Here is a 9870-nt window from a genome sequence, read left to right as displayed (position 1 = left end):
AATTAGCAAGTCTTGCACCATATGGTACCTGCCTTAAAGCTGCAGCTCTCGGATGTGATGAGGACCCCAGGTTTTATTCAGTTTTATTTTGCAAGTCAATGCCTGTCTTTTAGGTTTGCAGAACAAAACGTTATGCCATGGCACCAGGTGATGAAGGAAAACAATCCAAAAGTTGGGCTTTCCTTTAAAATCTCAGTTTGCCTCCTCTTCTTGAGGATTTAAGCAATAATTCAGCTGCATTCCAGTTCTGTCTGCAAGATCATTGCAAGCGAGTGGTAAGAAACACCCTAAGAGGACAACCCTGTGGCTAATGTAAATAGGTGTAGCCCCTGCATGCCTGAAATTTGGAGAAGGCAGCGAGGATTGCACACCCATGCGTTTCTCCACCCCGGCCCCCTGTAGCATAGCTCGTTCATCACCCTCCCGGAGCGCACACCTCTCCTCCGCTGCCGGCGGGGGGCGAGGAGCTGGGGTCCGGCCAGGCTCCTCGAGCAGCAGGCTGGGAAAAAGGGCTGTGAAATCAGCTGGAAAGGCTGCAGGGTGACTGCCCACCAGCAAACCCTCTCCAGCGCTGGTGCGATGCAGTCTGCCGAAGCATTAAATATTATCCTGCTTCGGAGCAACGCTTTCTTGCTAGTGCTGAGCCCGAGGGTGTCTATCGGGTACTGTCACGCTGCTAATTGGTCTCCGCTAATAAGAGAGCATCTCACAGTGCTGCCTGTACACTGGTAAGGATCAGGCTGCTGCTTTTTTTTTTGGGACGGTGCTGCAGGACACTCCCCACCCCCCCACTCCCCCATCTGAGCATCCCTGCTGGGGTGAGCGGCCAGAACTGCTGCTACCTCCTGGGGGTGCAGCTGCTGAACTGAGCCCCGGTGCTTTGCGTGACAGGTCGCGGCGATAAAACGCAACTAGTGACTCCTCGGTTTGGGATTCTTTCTTGTCAAAAGGAGAGGGAGCTGTTGGAGCCGGGGGGATGCAGAGAGGGAAGAACTGGGGTGCCATGTTTCATGCAAACTGCGGCCAGGTAAAGCGCTGTGGGCATTCCCCAGCACAGCCCCTGCAGTACCAAAAGCCTGGATTTTTAAAAAGGTACTTTCTTTTGCTCCTTCAGACTCACTTCACCTTCCTTTTCAGTTTACTACACTCTTCTCCTTCGCAGCATAAGTCAGAGATTATTTCCAGGGAGCGGGGGCATTGCTTTTTCTGCCCATTAAAGGCTTACTTATCAATAACCGGAGAGCTCTAGATCAATCACGTGTATCACCGTTCTTGCCAAAACGGCAAGAAGTAGCTGTTATATGTGATTTACGTGAATGAACTAAGACCTTCCTAATCCCAGCGTAGACAGATTTTTCAAAGAGATCCCAGGCTGCGAATGGGAATTACGAAAGCCAGGTTGATTTTCACAGAGAGATTTTAGTGGGGATTTTTTTGCCAGTGTTTTCTGGTGTATGAACAGCAGTCGTTTCCTCTCTGATCAACAGAGGACAGTATTCTTATGTTCAGAGACTACAATATGTCTTCATCACACAGCAGCAGCACAAATGTAACACCACGCACTGAAAAGCTAAAGAGAAATTAAGGGATCTATCTTACACATCTCCTCTGGGTAAAATCCATCCCATCACAATTTGGATGATGGAAACTGGATAAATGGGCGCCAAGTCTTGTAAAATCTGATTTACTCAACAAACTGTCACAAGATTTGGAATTACCATAAAATCTCATCATTTCTCCAGTTAATAAAACACTCATCAGAGGGGACTGTTATAATCCAGCCGGAGATCTGGCAATGACCATTCATTTAATAGGGCAGCACACACCAGTGCTTTCGATAAATAGCAGAACTCAATATCGCGTCCCAGTTATTTACAATTCACCATTAACGAAAAGCCATCTACGTCCCCGGGGACTTGATTTCAGTAAATAATGTGGTGTGGAGAAAACTTATTGAACTGAATTCCTGGAAGTTTTTAGAGATTTCCGAGCAGAATGACCCTTTGCACAGGATCCCTGTGTCTCTGGTATTTATACACCCAGGAGGAAATTCCTGCCAAGAGCAGATTTTTTTTGCCCCTGCGTGTGGGACTGTGAGGGGATGCTCCTGGGTCGGAGCCACGGGAGCCTCTGTGCTGCAGGTGGCCTTTCTGCAAGAGGGACAGCGGAGCGTGGGGTGAGGGTGGGATGGGGCTCCGGGCAGAAAATGTGCAGACACTTTTCCAGGCCATAGGCTCAAATAACAAAAAAAATGAGGAGTTAGGCTGAACCCAGGATGGGTGGGAGTAAATTCCTTTCCTCTAAGGCCCCCGTAGGATTCCCTGTATCAAGTTTCGTAACTCCTGGATTTGAGCTGGAAGGGAGGAGCTCACAAAACCCACTCTCCTTATTTATTTTCTGTGTCTTTTGCCCCCACAGATTTCAGCTCTCCCAATCCATCTAGCTCACTGAGCTCCTGCTGGGCTGGTGCAGCTGACAAGAATCAGACAAAACATCAGTCCTTGCCACCAGTGGTGGGAAACTCAGTTGACTTGGGATGGATTTGTACTTTCAAGACAAGTTCAGCTGAAAACAGCATTTCTTCTCCTTTGAGGTGCAAATACATTCACTTATTTGCTAGGACCACGTCCGTGCCCGTGTTGGAGCTCCTGGACCGATTCCTGCACAGCGAACCCAAGCTTCTGCTTCCCATCTGATGATGATAGCAAAGATTTTTAGATAAACTTCAGGATTTGGGGATGAATACCTGACCCAGTGGGGTGGCTCACTCATCGCAGCTTAGCGAGTGGGGAAGTATCCTGTCCTCGGCTCAGCTCTGTGGGAACTCCTGGCAGGAATGGCTTTGGGCAGCAGTGTCCAAGAAGGAATTAGATTTTGCTTATAAATTAGTTCCTAAGCTAGGGGCCAGGGTCATTAAAAGAGGAATCTGCCCTGGGGAGGCCCGTCTGTGTCCAGATTCCTTGTACAGTTCTAGAAGTTGCTCACTCACATTTTAAACATGGGTTTGACACAAAATACATGGCCCGAGCCCAGCGGAATTAAAGCTTAATGGGTTTACCCAAATTTCCTCTCTGCTGAAGGGAAAGCAAAAAAAAAGCCTCACCATGTTCCTGCAGCAACATTCCTAATGTGTTCTTCAGACTTTGCAGCCATTTATCTCACAGCATTGCAGTGCTCTCAATTCCCCAGGAAGGTCTCCCTGTTCATCATCTTCCAGGGTTCACTTGCTCCTTGAAAAGTTCAGCCCGGGACCATCCCGGGCGCATTCCAGCATCCCGGCTCTGGATGAATACCTGCCCCATGTCTCCCACCGAGCCATCAGGGCCCTCCTCACTCTAAAGGGCTGATGATAAATCGTTCCTCGGAGCAGTGGCAATTTCATGGTTCGTTGGGCACAACCACTCTGCATTTTCCCCCCCTAGATAATCAAGCTATTACCGGACAATGAGGAACAGATTGCATCTACCGCAGCATCCCCAAACAATGGCCCATATATCTCTGGCATCTCCCATGCTGGGGATGGAGGGAGGGGATATCTTGAAGGGGGAGAGGACAGGTAATCCCAGGTATTTTAGCATCATTTTGTCTGCCCCTTTATCTGCTGCTGAAGGAAATCCCATCCCGGGTTCAGCCAGGGCTGGGCTGGAATGAGCTGGGATTTTAGCCCTGGCGTTTTCCATTTATTTTATCTCACCTCTCACATTCCAGGATCAGTTCCTCCTCTCATCCTCTTCCTTTATGATTTACAATAGCTGCAGGCTTTTGCAGCTGATAAAAGGCACTAGGACACCGGAGCATCCTGCAATCTTTGTCTTTCCCAAATGCTCCCTTTTCTCCCACCCCGAACCATAAGATAAGGATCCATCTCCACTGTGCAGCAGGGAAACTGAGGCACACTTAGCTGTGCCTAACAGCTTCAGGGCACGCGCCACAACCACCCAGTCAGCCCTCTCATAGGCAGTTGAATTCCAGCATGCACCACATTTATGGCTGCCCATGGAGAACATGGAGAACGTAGGTTCTCCACGGGAATAGAAAACATCCACAGAAAAACAGGGACTCAAAATCAGCTCATAGTTTAAGTTAACCCCTTAAACTTTAGGCAGTAGTAGGTGTTGTGAAGGATGTAAAATCATTTTCATTCCATACCAGAACCGGGGCTCCTTCACTGCTCCCACCTTCTGCCTCTGCTCGCAAATCTAGCTCTGGTGAAATCTGCAATGGCTGTAACACGAATTTTGCATGAGAAATACAAAACTTTTCTCAGGTGACCGTGATGCAGCAAAACTTGCAAGTTTTTTAAGTGTAAAGCTGTCTTAAATAGGACAGCAAATACTGATACACAGATTTGTATGTTAGAGTCATAGAATCATAGAATGTTTTGGGTTGGAAGGGACCCCTAGAGGTCACCCAGCCCAACCCCCCTGCAGGAGCAGGGACACCTTTAACCAGATCAGGTTGCTCACAGCCCCGTCCAACCTGGCCTGCAATGTTCCCAGGGATGGGGCCTCCACCACCTCTCTGGGCAACCCATTCCAGGGTTTCACCACCCTCACTGGAAAGAATTTCTTCCTTAGATCCAGTCTAAACCTACCCTGGTTTAGTTTAAAACCATCCCCCCTTGTCCTGTCCCAGCTGGCCGTGCTAAAAAGCTTGTCCCCCCCTTTCCTCTGGGCCCCCTTTAGGCACTGATCGGCCGCACTCAGCTCTGCCCGCAGCCTTCTCTTCTCCAGGCTGAACACCCCCAACTCTCCCAGCCTGGCCTCAGAGCAGAGGGGCTCCAGCCCTCGGAGCATTTTAGTAGCCCTCCTCTGGCCCCACTCCAACAGTTCTATGTCCTTGTTAGAAGTAAGGTCTGGAAATCAGATTCCTTCTTCTCAAAAGAAGCATAGGTCTGTGTACACGCTGTACTAAAAATTATTCTAGAGCTTCTACAGTAGAGCAATATATTACCTCTTTCTAACACCATCTGTTTTACAACTTTGCTGCTCCTTTGCTCTTTATTTAAGCTTCTGACACTGAAATAATTTTGTGCTCTTTGGCTTTTCCAGCCAACCATACCATGTCCATGGTAAATAAAATAATAGTCATAATTAAAAATAAACAGGACAAAGAATGTGATACCAAGTCTGATGTGCCACCGAATCACTTAAGGGAGGTAAAATATTGCTGTATCTTATGGAAAGTTTAATCAGCCAAAGAATTTCATGCAGTTGTCTCCCTTTAACCTTCCCACTCCCTTCTTCCCCCCCAAAAATACCCCCCCTTGAAGTGAAATATTTATGATTTTAATAAATTAACGAACATGGCTAATTAACTCCATCATCACACCCACAAGGCTGTTAAAGTGACCGAGAATGCTGGTGTTTCATATTGCTCTGGCCGGTGGAGCAGGGAAGCGTTGGGTTCACAGCACGGTCCGCACACGTTGTCCTCCGGTGTGTTCAGAGAGCGGCTCCTCCCCGAGACAGCGCGAGGAGACACAGGCGCCATCCTTGGCTGGGTGGGCATGGATTAACGCGCTGGGGATTTGATCGAGCACCGTTGTACACGGATAAATGTTTAGCACATAAATGAGCTTCACGGGGAGCAATCCTTCTTCTAACTTGCTGGTCTTACCTTCATACTCATGTACGAAGAACCATCCTGCCTTTCCACCCGTGACCAGTTCCATTCCTGGCTATGCAGCAATGGTTTCATCCACTCAAAGTGCACCCTGGACCATAGCAACAATATTTTAGTAGGCTAAAGGAAATTATTAATATTTTCTCATTTGCGTGCTGGAACCTACTAAAATTCTTACTACATTTATGCAGAGGTGGTATTTTTTCTCCATGCACCCTTCCACCAGACAAAACAGATCAAATGGCAAATTCCTTGCACTCATCATCGCTGGGCTGAAGTGACGGACGTTGTTAATTGAGGGTGTCAAAATAATTTACTGCAAGTAATTAAATAAAATGGCAGGTTCCAAAGCCTGCTGAATTTTGATCTGAAGTCCGTAATCGGGGCTATAATTTAAAAGCACCTGACAGAAGCTTTAATTAGAGAACAAAAATGCGAGTAGCCGGTAAAGATCTGTGATGGATGGTGGAAAGTGGGGGGGAGACACCTACTCACGTCTCTTCTGCAAGATCCCAAACAGCTGGCTGATAGGCTATCACACGCAGGCACCGGCTGCTCTTGCTTGAGGAGCACAGCTCCTGCCCCAGGAGGCGTGAGCCCATGCCCAGGGCTGTGAGCGGACGGCCCCACGTCTGGGTCTTCCTTAGATCATGGCCCTCGGTTTTCCCTTGGACTGCCGGTTATCTGAGAAAGGCATATCACCCGCTGCTGGGAGAGCAGGAGAGCATTTGCTAGTGGGCTCCCAGCTGGTAGAAGTATGAATTTTGTCACAGCACAGCTGCAGTTGGTGTTTGTTAATGATTTTTCAGGAGGCTGCAAACCTGGGGTTAGTGGCACATCGCGTTGGCTTGGTTGGCTTTGCATTTGAAAACAAATGAATAGGTCAGCCCCTTTTGGTTGGGCTCCCCAGGCATTTCTTGCTTCCTAAATGTTTCTCCTGGGCATGCTAAGCTGTTCAGGCTGAAAAACAGTTGTTAGGTGTTCAGAGCTGGGACCTCCCAACATGCAAAGACACAACATATGGTTTATTCTTCATGACAGTCTTGGCACCAGGGGGTCACCACCCATGTCGCTTTCTAATTCCCAGATACAGCCCTACAGCCTCCCCCTCGAGAAAAAAGGAGGGGAGGGAGGAAGGAAAGGTCATGGTTTAACTTTTTTCTAAGTTATCTAATATACCACTGAATTATGTCCTTATGAGGGGCTGTCAAGACCGGTTATGTCAATGTGGAGTTGCAACTGCCGGCCACCACTCTGGGGGATACATCTTCAGGGAGATGAATTTGTTGCGTTTGCATTTGCTGATGCCTCTTGGCTCATCCAGTGTGTGCAGGTTGGATCTAGCCAGGTCTAAGTTAAATACCTGATAAAATATCTGACCTGTAGAGTTGTGACACCCACTCTCCTTCTGCATTCAGCCTGTAGCAGGATGAACACAAACCAGTGAGCACAAGGGCATAATTCAGTCCAAACATTGGAAAGGAGAAATAATGTGATGCATTTGCAAAGAGAAGAAGGAAAGGTAGGGAGACCTTGCTCTTTTTGTACTGTGTATCAGGATCAACACTTGTCTAAAGGCAATGCTACTTGAGATGTTCAAAGTTCAGTGTAAAATCATGGTGTGCCCTGAACATCAAGGAAGGGGGTCCAAAGCCAAAACGGGGCCACCTTTTGGCAGGATGAATAATCCTATGGTCCCTCAACTAAACTGCTCCCATTACCTAAGTGAGGTTGTTTAAGGCTCACTGGAGTCCCTCTGTATTTCACTGCAATGTGAACACATCACCAAAGACAAAGTTACCGCGTGGGTGAGGTCATTTTAGTTTAGTTCATATGGGGGCCTGTAATTTCTCTGTTCCTGACTGGCACGTTCAAAGGAAGGACGATCTCTCTGATGAAGGCAAAATCTGAAGGAGACAGGAGCCTGCAAACCAGGTGATACACGCATTTGCAATTTCAGCTCTTCCTTAGTGGTATCAGCTGGGAAAGGGGTCGAGAGAGAGATCCTGGCAGCCCTGGCCAGAGCATTTGTACATACGTCAGTGAAATAAAAATATTGTTTCAGCAGTTATATTGACGCTATTAAAACAGAGTTACAGGAATAGTGCCAATCTTCTGTTACCAAAACTATAATGCACTAAACCATCCAGCCTGAAGGATAACTGGGGGCCACTCAGAGCGGGAGCACATGCCAGAATTGGAGGTGCAACAAGTCTCTGATTGCTGGTGAGGTTGAGAGAGGGCTCTCAAGAGAAAACATTTCAGCAAAGAATGGAGATCCAGTGCAACAATTATGATTCATTAGTGTTGTATCTCTGAATTTATTTCCTTTAATCCATCCTGCGTACAGAGGAACCTCGTTGGTCTTCATTCGTTTTGGAAAAAGGCGGATGAAGGAGACAAATCTGCACTTTTCCATGGCTTCAGTCTGATTCAGTTCAAGATGAGATTAATGGAAATTGATGGACACTCTTGTGTCCATCTTTAGGACCACCCAGAAATTATACAGCATAAGAGGAAGAAGCATTCGACCCTCTCCAGGCCCTCAGGAATACAGTGGTGACTATTTTGATGGAGTGCAGCAAGTGCAGTGTGATAACGGAAAATAATTTAAAAAGATGAGGAAAAAACATTCTTGCTGAGGCTTATTTTAACTTAATGATGTTTAATGAATTGGCAAAGCCCTGCTTAGGGAAAAAAAAAAGCAAACTTTATGTATCTGGGTCTTAATGATTAATAATTCTCCACGGTTAGGATGCCAGAGTAAACATAATTAACACTTTTCTTTTTAACCAATTGACTTTAGTTTTCTGTGGCCAATAAAGTTTGAAGAATTTTCTTTGGATCCAGTTACACGATCATTGCCTGGGAGGGATGACAGTCCATCGTATATCCACAGAGCAGACAAAGTAAATGGCCTAGAAAGCTCCAAAATGTGTTTTTCACATCAGTAAAGAGGGAGATTTTTAATGATGATGTAACAATGTCAAGCATCATAAACAGCCCTTGGAGAAACATGCCGTAGCTACTCAGGCTTGCATGGAAATGGAGGCAGGGAGCTGCGTGTTGTGCGTTGACTTGAGACATTGCTCTCTGCCTAACTTACAATGGCAGCGCTGGAGACAAAAAACCAAATGAAAGACAAATCAATTCTGACACCATTTTAAAAATAAGACCTCAACCGATCTCAAAGTTTTAACGTCTTCTGACATTTTGGAGGCTTTTGCTAATTCTCCAAAACCTTAAAAGCACTTTTCCTCTCACTGGCCTATTCTGATTTCCATTCAGATGCCACTTCTATTATTTAAGAATCCTACTAAAAATGCCAAATATGTTAATCAAGCCATGACTCGTGCCAAACAGCTCAAGTGATTTGTATTATATTTGGAGACTGAGAATTAACCAACCATTCAACTCAATGCAAAAAGAATGTTTCGTGTTTAGCATTAATGTTTAATGCTGAACCCCCCCCCCCCTTTTTTTAAAAAAAAAAAACCCAACCGATGTTTTTAAAAAAACAAATCTTGCTGATTTTGGTGGGGTCTTGTGTGAGGTTCAAGGTGAAACTGTGTGAGAATAGCTATCGGCATCTGTTGACCTACTCTCATTCCTGTAAACATTGACCTTTTCTCAATTTACCTCCTCCCCCATATCTTTCTCCTGGCAGAGATGGCCATGTAGGCTCTCCCAAATTCAGGTCAGGCATGATGCAGGGGCTTATTGAAAAACGGGTGGCTTGGGGCAACCCTGGAGAATCTGCTGGATGTAGGGTTAGGAAATGGGCAGCAGCCTCCATGTAGTAGGTGGCTAAGAGCAGAAGGTCATACTCACATCTGGAAAAGGCACATCTGGGTCTGGGACAGGAGGTCCCTCTATTTACACAGATGGCTGTAGACAAACCTGGCCATACTGTCATCTGGGCTGGATATGTTTCTCCTGTGCCTGGAAGCCACATGGCCATGTTAGGGTCATACTATGCCCAAGCCAATATAGTAATGCAACTGTGCAACTGGTAGTCTCTTCTGACCCTCACAAGGTCTGTATTGCTCCCTCAGAAAGATGACTGGAAGGGTGGTTAAAAACACAAAAGAATTAGAGGAAAAGTCCGAAATCGCTCTCCTAAAAACACGAACAGATTTTTTGTTTGGACGGACTTGGACACATTCCAGCCCCTTTAACAGAACTCAAGTGACACATTGCTTTTAACGTGCAGCATTTTGTTTCCATTACCAATACCACCCACTC

Source organism: Egretta garzetta, unplaced genomic scaffold, assembly GCF_000687185.1.
Source record: "Egretta garzetta isolate BGI_Z169 unplaced genomic scaffold, ASM68718v1 scaffold39, whole genome shotgun sequence".
Classification (NCBI taxonomy): Eukaryota; Metazoa; Chordata; class Aves; order Pelecaniformes; family Ardeidae; genus Egretta; species Egretta garzetta.
Note: the sequence above shows the minus strand (reverse complement) of the source record.